The sequence below is a fragment of the Macaca fascicularis genome, chromosome 5 (genome assembly GCF_037993035.2).
Source record: "Macaca fascicularis isolate 582-1 chromosome 5, T2T-MFA8v1.1".
Taxonomy (NCBI): domain Eukaryota; kingdom Metazoa; phylum Chordata; class Mammalia; order Primates; family Cercopithecidae; genus Macaca; species Macaca fascicularis.
This window is the reverse complement of record NC_088379.1, coordinates 94,147,324-94,160,403: the sequence shown is the minus strand read 5'-3', so window position 1 is coordinate 94,160,403 and position 13,080 is coordinate 94,147,324. Positions and strand designations below refer to the sequence as shown.

Sequence of the window (13,080 nt, the reverse complement as noted above, 5' to 3'; positions counted from 1 at the left end):
CTTGGCCTGTGGCTCTACCTCGCCAGGATGACCAGCCCCAAGAAGGAACACAGAGCAAACAAACTAAAAACAGAAAAGGATGAATAAATTCTGATGTCTCTGGCTCCCTCCGGTCTTTCCTGTCACACAATTTTATGGGTTAATTCCATCCACAGGCACTACAGCTCTGGCTGGACACACAAGGTCAGTCTAAGAAGGTCTCCAGACACCTCTGTTTGGCTGGAACAGGTGTGACCTGCCAAAGCTGATGGTTCATTTAAACTAAACAAACTCAAAAACAGTGTTAGTTGTTTTCTGACCCAAAATATCTAAATCAAGACAGTTAAATGGTAATTCATAAAGTGGTTTAACAAAAGGGTGGCAGTAAGGAGATGAAACAAGACTTTGTTTCGTTTTTCTTGAGTTCACAAAATGCTGAGGAAAAGGAATTCTGTGGGTACAGAGGTCCTGCCCAACCTTAGGTGGAATGTACTGGTACCTTCCCTCCACTCAACCTATGTCCAGTGACTTGGGGTAAGAGATCCCTCTTTCTTCACCAGGCACTGACCCACCCCTTCCCACTCCTACTCACATTTTATCAGTTCAGAAATACAAAAACCAGCTATTTACAAATCCTTGACCAAAGATGAGTCCACTCTATATGAAAGAATAGCACAGGCTTTATGACAAGTTAGAAGCATAAAGAAGGAAGGAGAAAGGCAGCTAGTCAATCTGAACTATACCCTCTGCGATCAGTGGAAAGCCTCTAATAGCCAGAATGACTATATGCCCATTCACCACTAATATCTCTACAGTGCAAATACTAAAGGCATTCCCCAGTGCTTTTCTACTTTAAAAACTACCCTTAGGGAGTCACGAAGAACAGAAAGATGAATAAAGCACAGACTGCACTCATAAAGACATTGCAATAAACTTCCAGTTTCTCATTCATGGCTAACCTGGTTTAATGTATCCCTGTTATATAGCACCTCAAAGAAAATAAAATCATTCCATAATTAGTTCAGCCTTCCTTCCTCATCTGAAGGGAAAGGAGAATGTAACTTGTCCTTCCTGGTGAGCTCAGCACAACTGTTACCTCCATTTTCCTATCATTCCTTTCTCTCCAGCTTTTTCTCAACATCCTTGCTTCCAGCTGGTCCTGGAGGAGACCCAGCATCCACTGCCTGCCTGCTGCCTCCACTTCCTTGAGGGAAACCAGGGGACTTGCTGCCTAAGGGCATAATGGTCCTCACTTTGCTGTGCTCCCTATTTTTTTTTTCTTTTTTTTTTTTTTTCAGATGGAGTCTCACTCTGTCGCCTAGGCTGGAGTGAAGTGGTGCGACCTTGGCTCACTGCAAGCTCTGCCTCCCAGGTTCACTTCACTCTCCTGCCTCAGCCTCCTGAGTAGCTTGGATTACAGGTGCCTGCCACCACATCCAGCTAATTTTTTATATCTTTAGCACAGACAGGGTTTCACCGTGTTAGCCAGGATGGTCTCAATCTCCTGACCTGGTGATCCGCCCACCTCACCCTCCCAAAGTGTTGGGCTTACAGGCGTGAGCCACCGTGCCTGGCCTCCCTATTTTGACTTTGTACCCAAACAGCCTCTGTGTATATGCAGAATATAGAACTTGCTGTCTCAATCAGTACAATCTATTAAATGTCATCATGATCAGCACAGTTCATATAGCATGAGATCAATTCCAAACCAATAAATGAAAGACTCCTTTAATGTGATAAACCGATTAATCACAAATCTATTTGAAGTGGAAAATGTTGGGGGCTTTTTTGTTTTTTGTTGTTTGTTTGTTTTTGTTGTTGTTAAGGGCTCTCTGCAAGCTCTTATTAGTATGACTTTGAAAAGAAGAAAATGAGATAGAGCCTTATAACCCTCTTTCTAGCAATATGAACAACTCCCAAAAAGAGTCAACAGGCTGAGATGCTGTTGTGACTTGTCCTCAGGGAAAGTCCTCAATTTTTTTTTTTTGGAGACAGGGTCTCACTACATTGCACAGGCTGGCCTCAAACTCCTGGGATGCTGGGCCTATAGGCATTTCAATAGTGAAGAGTATTAAAGGAGAAAAATATGAGAGAAAATAACACTTTCAACATAACAGGCCAATTCTGGCACCCAAAAAAACATGGCATAGTGTCAAGGCTGACCTTGGCTGGTAAAGCACTTGGGGAATATATGCAGGCTTTAAATGAGGCCCGGAAAAATCTTACACCCACACCAGTGGGCCAGAGATTTGGCAGGAAGAATAAGTCTCTACATCACTACAAAATTCCACTCCAGAACAGAAAGATGGGAAATACACGGGGCAACTGTGCTAATGACTTAGCCTATCCTAGAAATACCTCTTCTCATGTGAGATGATAAATTTTACTCATTGTTCATGACACAGCTTAGCACTCTGTTGTTACTTGAAACTGAAAGCATAGGGACTGATACAGTACCACTAAAAAAAAAAAAAACAGAGATCATGATGTAGGTTTAGACTCCAGAATGATCTCTTCTTAGGCAACTGAGGGATGCAGAAGGGAAAAGCACTTGCATTCTTTCAGGCCATTTCTATCTCTGTCCAAAGATTCACTCCCATCACAGCTAACTGGAAGTCTGAAGTAACTGCCCAAAGATTTCAGCTGGGCTAGGAGCCAGTGGATTGTACTCTATTTACTAAGCCTATGGCAAGATTATACTACCCAGCTAACTGTTGCTAAACCACTACAAGACTTTCAGGAGCACCACAAAGTAGTCCCTGTTGTACCACAGTGTCCACAGCGACCTAATTTGATTTCCTTATCCTTGCCATTTTGGATGAGAATGCTGGAAGTAACGGTAACAACTGCATAGAGAGAAGATGCACGTATGCATGTCCATATGTATATAATCAGTTTTACAGTGTACCCAACATATGAAGGTACTTTTCATGGGAACAATAAAGAACTGCAAAAATTGAAAATAAAGAAAATAGACTTATCCTTTAAAACTTAAAATAAAAATGAACATAATATAAAACTTTCCCTTAACAACCCTAACTTATAACATCTGCCTCAGCTGAATGTCCATATCATTCATCAGATCCTGTAGTATTAAGGGAATCTATAAAAGTGATCAACACAATTTACAGATGTATAGATGTATATGTTTGTATACATCTATAAACTGTATGTATTTGTAATGAATTTATTAATTTGTTAATATGCTGGAATAGCAGGATCAAAACAATTGCAATGAAAAGTGTTAACACACATAACTACTACTGCTACTACAAATAATGATAATAGCTAGTGCCTGCTTCGGCAGCATATACACTAAAATTGGAATGAAATAGAGATAAGCAATTATTTTTTCAAATTAAAAATAAAAATAAATGATAATAGCTAGTCCTGAGTGTTTACTATAAGCCAAGCATTCTTCCAAGTTTCTGATATGCAATGCATTAAATCTTCACAACCCTAATAGGTAGATATTATTATCCACATTTACAACTAAGGAAACTGAGACATGTAGAGTTTAAGCAACTTTCTCTAAGTCACACAGCTAGTCCACGCTCTTATTCATTATACTGCCTCCATGATTAGCTAACACTCTAAATTAAAATTATTCACAATCATGATTTCAGTTGTTCTAAGTCAATTAAAAATTATAATAGAAATTTCAATGCACATTTTAATAATGAGTAAAAAAATGACTGCAAGTCTGCAAGGAAATGAGACCATATATCTGTGAGAGGGTTATCAAAGATTTCAACATTACATGCTATCAAATGGCATTCACTCAAAAAGACTTACAAAGAATTCCAGTAGCCCTTGAAGAGATATAAAATATCGGCTGACCAGATATACCCCATTCAGGCTGATAAACTACAACATTCTACCTACCCTAGATCTATAAAGATCATAGATTACCAAGCTAGATGAAATCATCAAAACTGCCAAACTAAAAAATTGCTATTGTAACACAAAAATTCAGAATTAAAGGGTGGATTTACTAAAAATCGCTGAACATCCCTAGAACCCTGAAACCATCTCCAAAGCTGCCCCTTCTCCAAAATGTTACAATTCACTCCTCCAACAAGCTCACAAACTTAAGATAAATGTGAACCTTATAATGTGTGTAGGTATAGAATATGACATTTGTTAGAATTCAGAATTCAGGGCCGGGCGCGGTGGCTCAAGCCTGTAATCCCAGCACTTTGGGAGGCCGAGACGGGCGGATCACAAGGTCGGGAGATCGAGACCATCCTGGCTAACATGGTGAAACCCCGTCTCTACTAAAAAATACAAAAAACTAGCCGGGCGTGGTGGCGGGCGCCTGTAGTCCCAGCTACTCGGGACGCTGAGGCAGGAGAATGGCGTGAACCCGGGAGGCAGAGCTTGCAGTGAGCTGAGATCCGGCCACTGCACTCCAGCCTGGACGACAGAGCGAGACTCCGTCTCAAAAAAAAAAAAAAAAAAAAAAAAAAAGAATTCAGAATTCAGTACTGTTGGTGATCTATCTCTTCACTGCAGGACAACACTTATTTTGACACACATAGGACGTGTATCACCTGCTTGACACCTGCTGAACTGCATGATATAACCTTTTTGGGTATATCTTATATTCTCACCTAGTCTACAAATGCCCAAAGGGTGGGATCTGCATTAATTTGTTGTGTTCTAAGAGTATCTGAAACAAATGAGGAATCTAGAAGTTTAGTCACTCAGTAAATATCTGCTGAATCAGTGACTGAATAAGAAGTAAATAATTCAAGAAAATAAAAAAATAAAGAACAAGAGGCAAATAGCAAGACAAAATACATCAACCTGAAATATGAATTATCATGTGTGCTTTTTATTTGGTGCTCAAAAGAGCTTAAAAAGGCAGCTGACAAATAGTAGTCTAATGATTTTCAAGATAAAAAGGGAGTTGTTTCTTAGTACCTTTTACCAAAGTACCTTGATCATATTCGTATTTCAACAGTAAATTAAGGAATACAAGCTTCTGGGTGGGTACGTTTATATAATTTTTGTTTCTTTAATAAAAGTACTGAGTGGAAATTAAATGTAAACAAGTTTGACAATAAAATCTTATCAGCCATTCTCAATCAGCCTGAGGTTACAAAAATGTCTGTGAACAAAATTCTAGGATTATTAAACCCAAACTGTCAGTACTCAAGCAAGACTCAAACTCAACTCCCTTTTCTTTTCTCCTTTACATATACCTTGGATAATAATACTGACCTACTTTACAGGGCTATCATGAGGATTAATCAGCTTAAAAATGCTAAGCACATCAGAGATAAAGAGAGCTTATATACGTATCGTTAACCACTTTTATAATTAACAAATTAAGATTCTTGTTTCATGAAGCAAACCATTTTGTTACTTACTTAAAAGTAATACTGCAGGTTTTTAAAAGTCACAGATACCTCACACTAATGAGTATGCTCATTAATAAGTATACATTTTCTAAAACACTCAAGTAGCTTTATAGAATGTAGGCTGAGTATCACAGATAGAAAAAAAAAACTCCGATTATCCCAGAATAAAATTATTAAATGACAGTTTCTCCTGATCCTCAGACCTTTGAACTAGAAAGTCATCTACCCAGCTATCAGAGGCAAGACTTCCTACTAGTTTTGATTATAAACATTATCACCAAAATCAGAAAGGGGTGCACAGCCTCCTGAACCACCTGCCATTCCTAATAAGGAATAGATGGGGCCCTAACAAGGGCAATGTTGAGATCTGAACACTTCCTATGGCACATTCTGCCTTTTATATCGGTTATGCCCATAGAAACATGCACTTCAATAACAGGAAGTCATTACAGGGTCCCTTCCACTTCCTTTCAGTTCAGCTGGTTTGCTTTTCAGCAAGAGCTGATTAACATGACAGAGTTATTGCGCCCTTCAGATGCCCGAGAGCAACCTGAGAAGTTGGTTGAAAGCCTTACTTCTACCACGGTTAGAAGCAACCACAGTTTGGGAATTGAAGATTTTGGACTTTCTGCTTTATAAACCTCATTTATCAAACAGCAGGAGAGCTGTTACATATGGTGACAGGCATTATGGAAATGCTTAGACTGAATACAAAATGCGAATGTGAATTGGATTAAATTACCTGCAAGAGGGAAACCAACTCAGGAGGAAGTAAAAGGAACCAATCATAGAGATGAATCAAATAGAGGTGCACAGAAATGTTAGAGCTTGCTTATAAATTGTTACCCTTGGGCTTATAAATTGTTACCCTTGGGCTTATAAATAAGATTTCCTGGTATGTCTACAGAGAATTGTACAATTTAGCAGAGTCAAATTAGATTACACTAAATAACTGCCCCTACCACGGTTCTTGTCTATTCAAGATAGGGAAAGAGATTAGAAGACACTTATGTAAGTTCAGATATCCCTAATAACACAGAGATTAGCTTACCCTAAAATCCCAATATTAGAAATCAGAGTATGTGTAAGGAAAGGGGAACCATTCATTTAGCTGAAGAGTACTGTTTACAATGTGGCTGGGTAGGAGTATCAGAGGCATGGTAAATTAAGGTATTTATTGAATTTTTTTCTATGGACAACCAGTCTCTAGTTTAATAAAAGAGCTCAAGATTTAATGTCCACTTAGTCACTTTATTTGTAAAAAATAACATTCAGGGAAAAAAAAGCTCATGTTTTGTTTGCTTGCTTTATTCAAAAAAAAAAAAAAAGTGGGGGAAGGCACACAAGACTTCCTAAAATGCCAGCTCTGTAACTTTGTCTTAGAAAATTATAAATAAATTCATGGACAAAAACCGTAAGGAAATTAGTAATAACCCTATGATGCCTCCAATCACAAAAATTCTGCCTGCTTTGTGGGGGAGGGATGAGTTATATGTCAGAATAAAGGTGAGAATGAAGGAGAGAAAAGTCATGTGAGAGAGGAATGTGCAAAAGACTTATAATCCAATACTTTTTTTTAAAGTTGGACATTGAGTTTAGATGGGGCTTAATAAACTGCATCTGAAAAATGCTTCTGAGAATCACAGGCCTCTTTGCCCTTGGCCAAATCACAAATGAGTCATGGACACACCTAAGCTAGAACGCTGTGTGCTGCCTGACACACTGGGAAAATATCTGGAGCCTGAATAACCAGGAGTTTCAGAATTTGATGTGTCTTTGAAATGCCTCCTTCTTACCACATACACACACACACACAGTTGGTCACATAAGGGTATTACTAATGTGAGAAGTAGAGAAATTAGAGTACAAATAAACCACAGTAGTCTCAGGGTCAGCAACAGCAATAGTTAACTGTTACATATTCTCAAGAAGGAAAAAAAGGATCTCCAAACCCTTAGAATCACTGAGAAGTGCTTTATATCACTGCTCTGGCATATCTACAGAATGCATCAAAAAAAAAAATGAACTGATGTGCCTTGCAGCTGAACCACTTAGAGACAGAGTGTATAATATGGCATACGATGACTAGCAGGACACAATCAAGGCATGCACTAGAAGACTTGTCCAGGTGCATCTCCTACACCACTACCTTCTTTCAACTTTCCTTCCCCTCGGCAAGGTCAGAATATGTGGCTCCCAGGGTTGTCTGCATTTTAACAGGGAACAAAGTTTCAAGGCAATAAAATAAATCCTCCTCCAGACTAGTGCTAGATGACCACATCCATGCTGGTGGACGCCCTGCTAGGACTAGAAATATTAACAAGTCCAATCAGCAGAGTAAGTGTTGATGGACTGGCATTACTCCATTCACAGTCAGTACTGCAAAGCAAGAAAAAGAAACTTAAGTTTGCCACTTGGGTTCCAAACTCTGTAAGCCCCTGGGAGGTAGGCCACCATGGAATTAACTCCTTCAACTCACTTCTTGACACGTTCAAAGCCTTAGAGGGAAGAGTCATACACTCACTTTTTAAAATCCTTCATATTTCAAAGTCAACTGATCTGGGCAACTTGATCTGGGCCAAGATGAAGTCAAAGATCTGCCCAGAGCCCCCCCAAAAAATTATCTTTTAAGGAAGGGGCCTTCCATCATGCTCCCTCCCCAAAAACCACAGAAGCTGCTTGGCGGTAGCATTCCTGTGGGCCAAGACCAACAGATACCTCTAACAAAGTAAGCCTGCCACAGACTTCCCTTCCATGTCTAGCAGCTCTCCAGGTCACGGTTTTCAATAAGCAAACACAGAAAACAAGTTCATTCTCTTCTTCCCACTCATTAAAAACCAACCCAAATCTTATCCGTATTTAGAACACACCTACCAATGAAAAAGTTAAATGAAGAGAGGGAGGCACCCACCCACATAATCTTTCCATTCAAAGAGGCACTATTCCAAGCTGCTATGGAGTTTATAATTAACAGACAAGCTTAACCAACAACAGAAATTTCTGGAATCTCTTGTAATTTACACTAGAGTCTGCCTTATTCCAAATTTAGATCACAAGCATAGGCTGGATTCTGAGGCTGAATCCCAAAGCCTTCTTGGCACACCTCTAGCTTGGGTTTCTTGCAGTCACTCAGCCCTGCTGGGGAGGGCGTCTGCAGGATGACTGAGGGCCAACTGACCCAGTATGCAGACAGACGCAGAGCAGCTGCTTTGCCAGAGCTCACTCACATCCAGAAGCCCAGCAACACCTACCATTAGCTCCCTGGAGCTGCATCAGGAGGCTGTGCTGGAGAAATGTCTGGTTGCACTCAGATGTATTCATTATGATGCCTTCTACAGATCTTTGCTATCACTGTTCTGTGAGGTTTTTGCTTCCTTTCCCACCTGCTACCCCAGGGTGAACCCTCTCACCCAAGACCAAGGTGTGCAGTGAGGCATATCTGAGCACCTGACTGCAGTGAGGCTGCCTGATAGAAGACCAAGCCACAGAGAAGACAGATAAAGAGGGTGGAAAGAGGGCGGCCATCACCGACTACTGTCAGGGGCATATGAACCAGAGCAACTCCATCTTAAACAGGAGCTGGGTAAAACGAGGCTGAAACCTACTAGGCTGTATTCTCAGATGGGTGAGGCATTCTTTTTTTTTTTTTTTTTTTGAGATGGAATTTCGCTCTGTCCCCCAGGATGGAGTACAGTGGTGTGACCTCAGCTCACTGCAACCTCTGCCTCCCAGGTTCAAGCGATTCTCCTCCCTCAGCCTCCTGAGTAACTGGGATTACAGGCACGCGCCACTATGCCCAGCTAATTTTTGTATTTTCAGTAGAGATGGGTTTCACCATGTTGGTCAGGCTGGTCTCGGACTCCTGACCTCGTGATCCACCCAGCTTGGCCTCCCAAAGTGTGGGGATTACAGGCGTGAGCCACTGCATCTGGCCCAGGTAAGGCATTCCAAGTCACAGGACGAGATCGGAGGTCAGCAAAAAATACAGGTCATAAAGACCTCCTGACAAAACAGGTTACAGTAGAGGAGCCAGCCAAAAACCCCACTAAAACCAAAATGGCCACAAGAGTGAGCTCTGGTTGTCCTCATTGCTACACTCCCACCAGTGCATGACAGTTTACATGGTAACATCAGGAAGTTACCCTATATGGTCTAAAAAGGGGAAGCATGAATAATCCACACCTTGTTTAGCATATCATCAAGAAATAACCATAAAAATGCGCAATCAGCAGCCCTCAGGGCTCTGTCTATGGAGTAGCCATTCTTTTATTCCTTTACTTTCTTAATAAACTTGCTTTCATTTTGCACTGCGGATTCGCCCTGAAGTCTTTCTTGAGAGATCCAAGAACCCTCTCTTGGGGTGTGGATCAGAACCTCTTTCCTGTAACATATTTCTGTCTGTAGCACTCCTAGCAGTTGTATTGTGTCTTTTTTATCATGTGAATCCACTTCATCAAGAACTATCAGATTAGAACAGGAAGTCTACTCCTTTTACAGGAAAGGGAACTGTGACTCAGAAATAGGAAGAAACTTGCCCAGGGCCACACAACTATTTCCTGTTAGATAAAAAAAACTAGATCCCAGTTCTCAAACTCCCAGCTTAGGCTTCTTTCCCTGTACCTCCAGAGACAGTATCAGCCTTTACACAGGATGGTAAAACTGCACGGTAGCATAATTTCTGAGGCATGACATAAAACTGCCAGACACTGCATTCAATATTTACACAGATTACTCTACCTATGAAAGAATATTTTAATCCCCATTTTTACTTATTTATTTATTTTGGGGTTTTTTGTTATTGTTGCTTTTTGTTTTATTTTGAGACAGAGTCTTGCTCTGTTGCCCAGGCTGGAGTGCAATTATGCAATCACAGCTCACCGCAGTTTCAGTCTCCAGGGCTCAAGCAACCTTCCAACCTCAACCTCCCAAGTAGCAGGAACAACAGATACACACCACCATGCCCAGTTAATTTTTTTTTTTTTTCCTATCTCTACATTGCCTAGACTGGTCCCCAACTCCTTGGCAAGCAATCCTCTGGCCTTGGCCTCCTAAAGTGATGGGATTACAGGTGTGTGCCACCATGCCCAGACTATAATCCCCATTTTAGATTACAGATGTAATGCCTCCATTAGTTTTATCTGATTTCAAACTTCACCATAATCTTGCTGTCTCTATGGGAGGACTAGAAAGATCTCTTCCCAGTTCCCAAAATACTCCCTTCAAAGGCTGGCTAGGGTGGTACAAGTCCTTCAAAGATCACTGGAGTGAAGTTCCTAAACCCTGGCTGAATGTAGACACTCCCATAGGAAAGAGCATACTGTTGGGCCGTGACCTGCCATTAATCCCTCTGAATGCATTACTTGTTAGATGCTGGCTCTAGCCTAGGGAAACAGAGGACACATTTAGGACCTTAATGTGAGATACCAGTGAGTTTTAACAGGAGGAAAAGAAAGAAGACTTGGTTTTTAATCTGTGCCAGTATGAAGACCATTTGTAAAAGTCAAGCTTCTTCCTGCCCCCTCCATGGTATTTGTATATGATACCTTTGTATTCTATTAATTGGTAAAATACGTAATAAATAGGATTTACTAATTTCTGAATTAGCGGCATTTTCAACTGAATTTTCGTTTTAGTAAACAACAGAATCATTTGAAAACCTATAGTATTGAGTGCACTGTACATGGATGGGTGTTCGTCTGTAGATGACTCTACAAACCCCTTCCTTGAAATCCCAAGATTTCAGGGTCCACAGATTAAGAAACCCCTGGCTACAACATGGGGCATTGCCCCCAGATGAGCAGGCCTGGTGCATGTCTCATAGCAGGCTTCCTGAAGGAACCTGGTGGCAAAGAATGAGGAAGTGGAAGCCCATCAACCACACTCCACATCCTTCACAATTGTGCCTAAGCCCCACAGCCCTCTTTCCAATGGGCAACATAAAAATTAACGATTATAAATTTACACTGACATTTGGGCAGGGAAACTATGGAACACTGTCACTTACTATAGAAGGGAATAATACATGTGAGAGAAGAGGAAGACAGTGTCACAGAAAAAATTCAATTCATATTGATGCCAAATAAAAGGGTAAAATCATCTCGAAAAAACTGCAAGTTATTCTTTAATGAAGCTTCAGTGTCTGGAATGATCTGTATTGAATGAAAAGGACAGCAGGTAACAGAAAAAGGAGCAAACACCTATGCTAGTGTGACAAATATGTGGTCACAATTTAAGACCCTATCTTAAAATTTCTCACCAAAAGAAGACTCATTTACACATCATCACTACTAAGAGGATCTTATAAATCCATGATACACATATACTGAAAGTCATACTTAGATTCTTTAAAAGTAAAAATAGGGCCAGGAATGGTGGCTCACACCTGTAATCCCAGCACTTTGGGAGGCCAAGGCAGGCAGATTGCTTGAGCTCAAGAGTTTGAGACCAGCCTGGACAACATGGCAAAACTCCATCTCTACTAAAACAAAAATTTAAAAATTAGCAGGTGTGTTGGCACATGCCTGTAGTTCTAGCTAATCAGGAGACTAAGAATGGGAGGATATCTGCAGCCCAGGAGGCGGAGGTTGCAATGACTCAAGATGGTACCACTGCACTCCAGCCTGATTCTGTCTCAAAAAAAATGTAAAAATAGGAGGAAAAAAATAAAATCAACAAACTTAAAATATGTGCAGCACTTGTTACAAATCAATTAAAAGCACTGAAATTTAAGGAAACGAATTAGCCCCCTACCTTTCCAGCTTATCCTCTTCTATTACCCGCTCTTACCAGTCTCACCACACTACTCAACATGCCCTGAACAAGTATTGCACCTTTATATCCACATCACTGGGTATCAGGTGTGCAATAACCTGAGTGATGCTGCCACATTCATTCATACACCCAAGTGCACATTCATGCACACACACACACACAACAAAGTTCTACTCAACGCCCAAAGGCAGAACCAATTTCCCCTTCCCTACACCTCTGGTGTATTCTTCAACTTACATAATACAGACTTGCATGACAGCATTTGCCATGGGGATCACTGCAGCCACATCATCACTATATCTCATTCATCCCTCCACTCATAACACCAATCACATTGCTTAGCACAAAACATATAATAAAAGCATGTTGCAGAAACAAAGGAATGAATATAGGTAATCAGGAAGTAAAGCTTCTGATAGTGATTGTGTGAGGATTACCTGATCAAAAACTGCCATAATTCTCAGCATTAAATTACTGGGGGACATGGTTTGGCTGTGTCCCCAGCCAAATCTCATCTTGAATTCCCATGTGTTACAGGAAGGACCCAGTGGGAGGTAAGTGAATCATGGGGGCAGGTCTTTCCTGTGCTGTTCTCATGATAGTGAATGAGTCTCATGAGATCCGATGGTTTTAAAAATGGGAGTCTCCCAGCACAAGCTCTCTTCTCTTGTCTGCTGCCATGTGAAATGTGCCTTTCACCTTCTGCCATGATTGTGAGGCCTCCCCAGCCACATGGAACTGTAAATCCAATAAACCTCTTTCTTTTGTAAACTGCCCAGTCTTGGGTTTGTCTTATCAGCGTGTGAAAACCAACTAATACAATGGGCAAAATCTATTTTATTCTAACCCTGAACTAACTAGTCATCCTCCCCTCCTCGGGTAACTGACATTACATAAGTTCTCTAATAAGATGAAAAATAAAAAGTCTTGTGGTGGCGCATGCCTGTAATCCCTGCTAGTCAGG

At 40.8% G+C, this 13,080-nt stretch overlaps 1 protein-coding gene across 15 annotated transcripts in view; it reads right to left on the bottom strand.

Annotated features, from left to right (window-relative positions):
- The window catches only part of HERC3 (HECT and RLD domain containing E3 ubiquitin protein ligase 3), a 123,157-nt gene that overhangs the window by 96,838 nt on the left and 13,239 nt on the right, over positions 1 to 13,080 (bottom strand). The window lies entirely within an intron of this gene.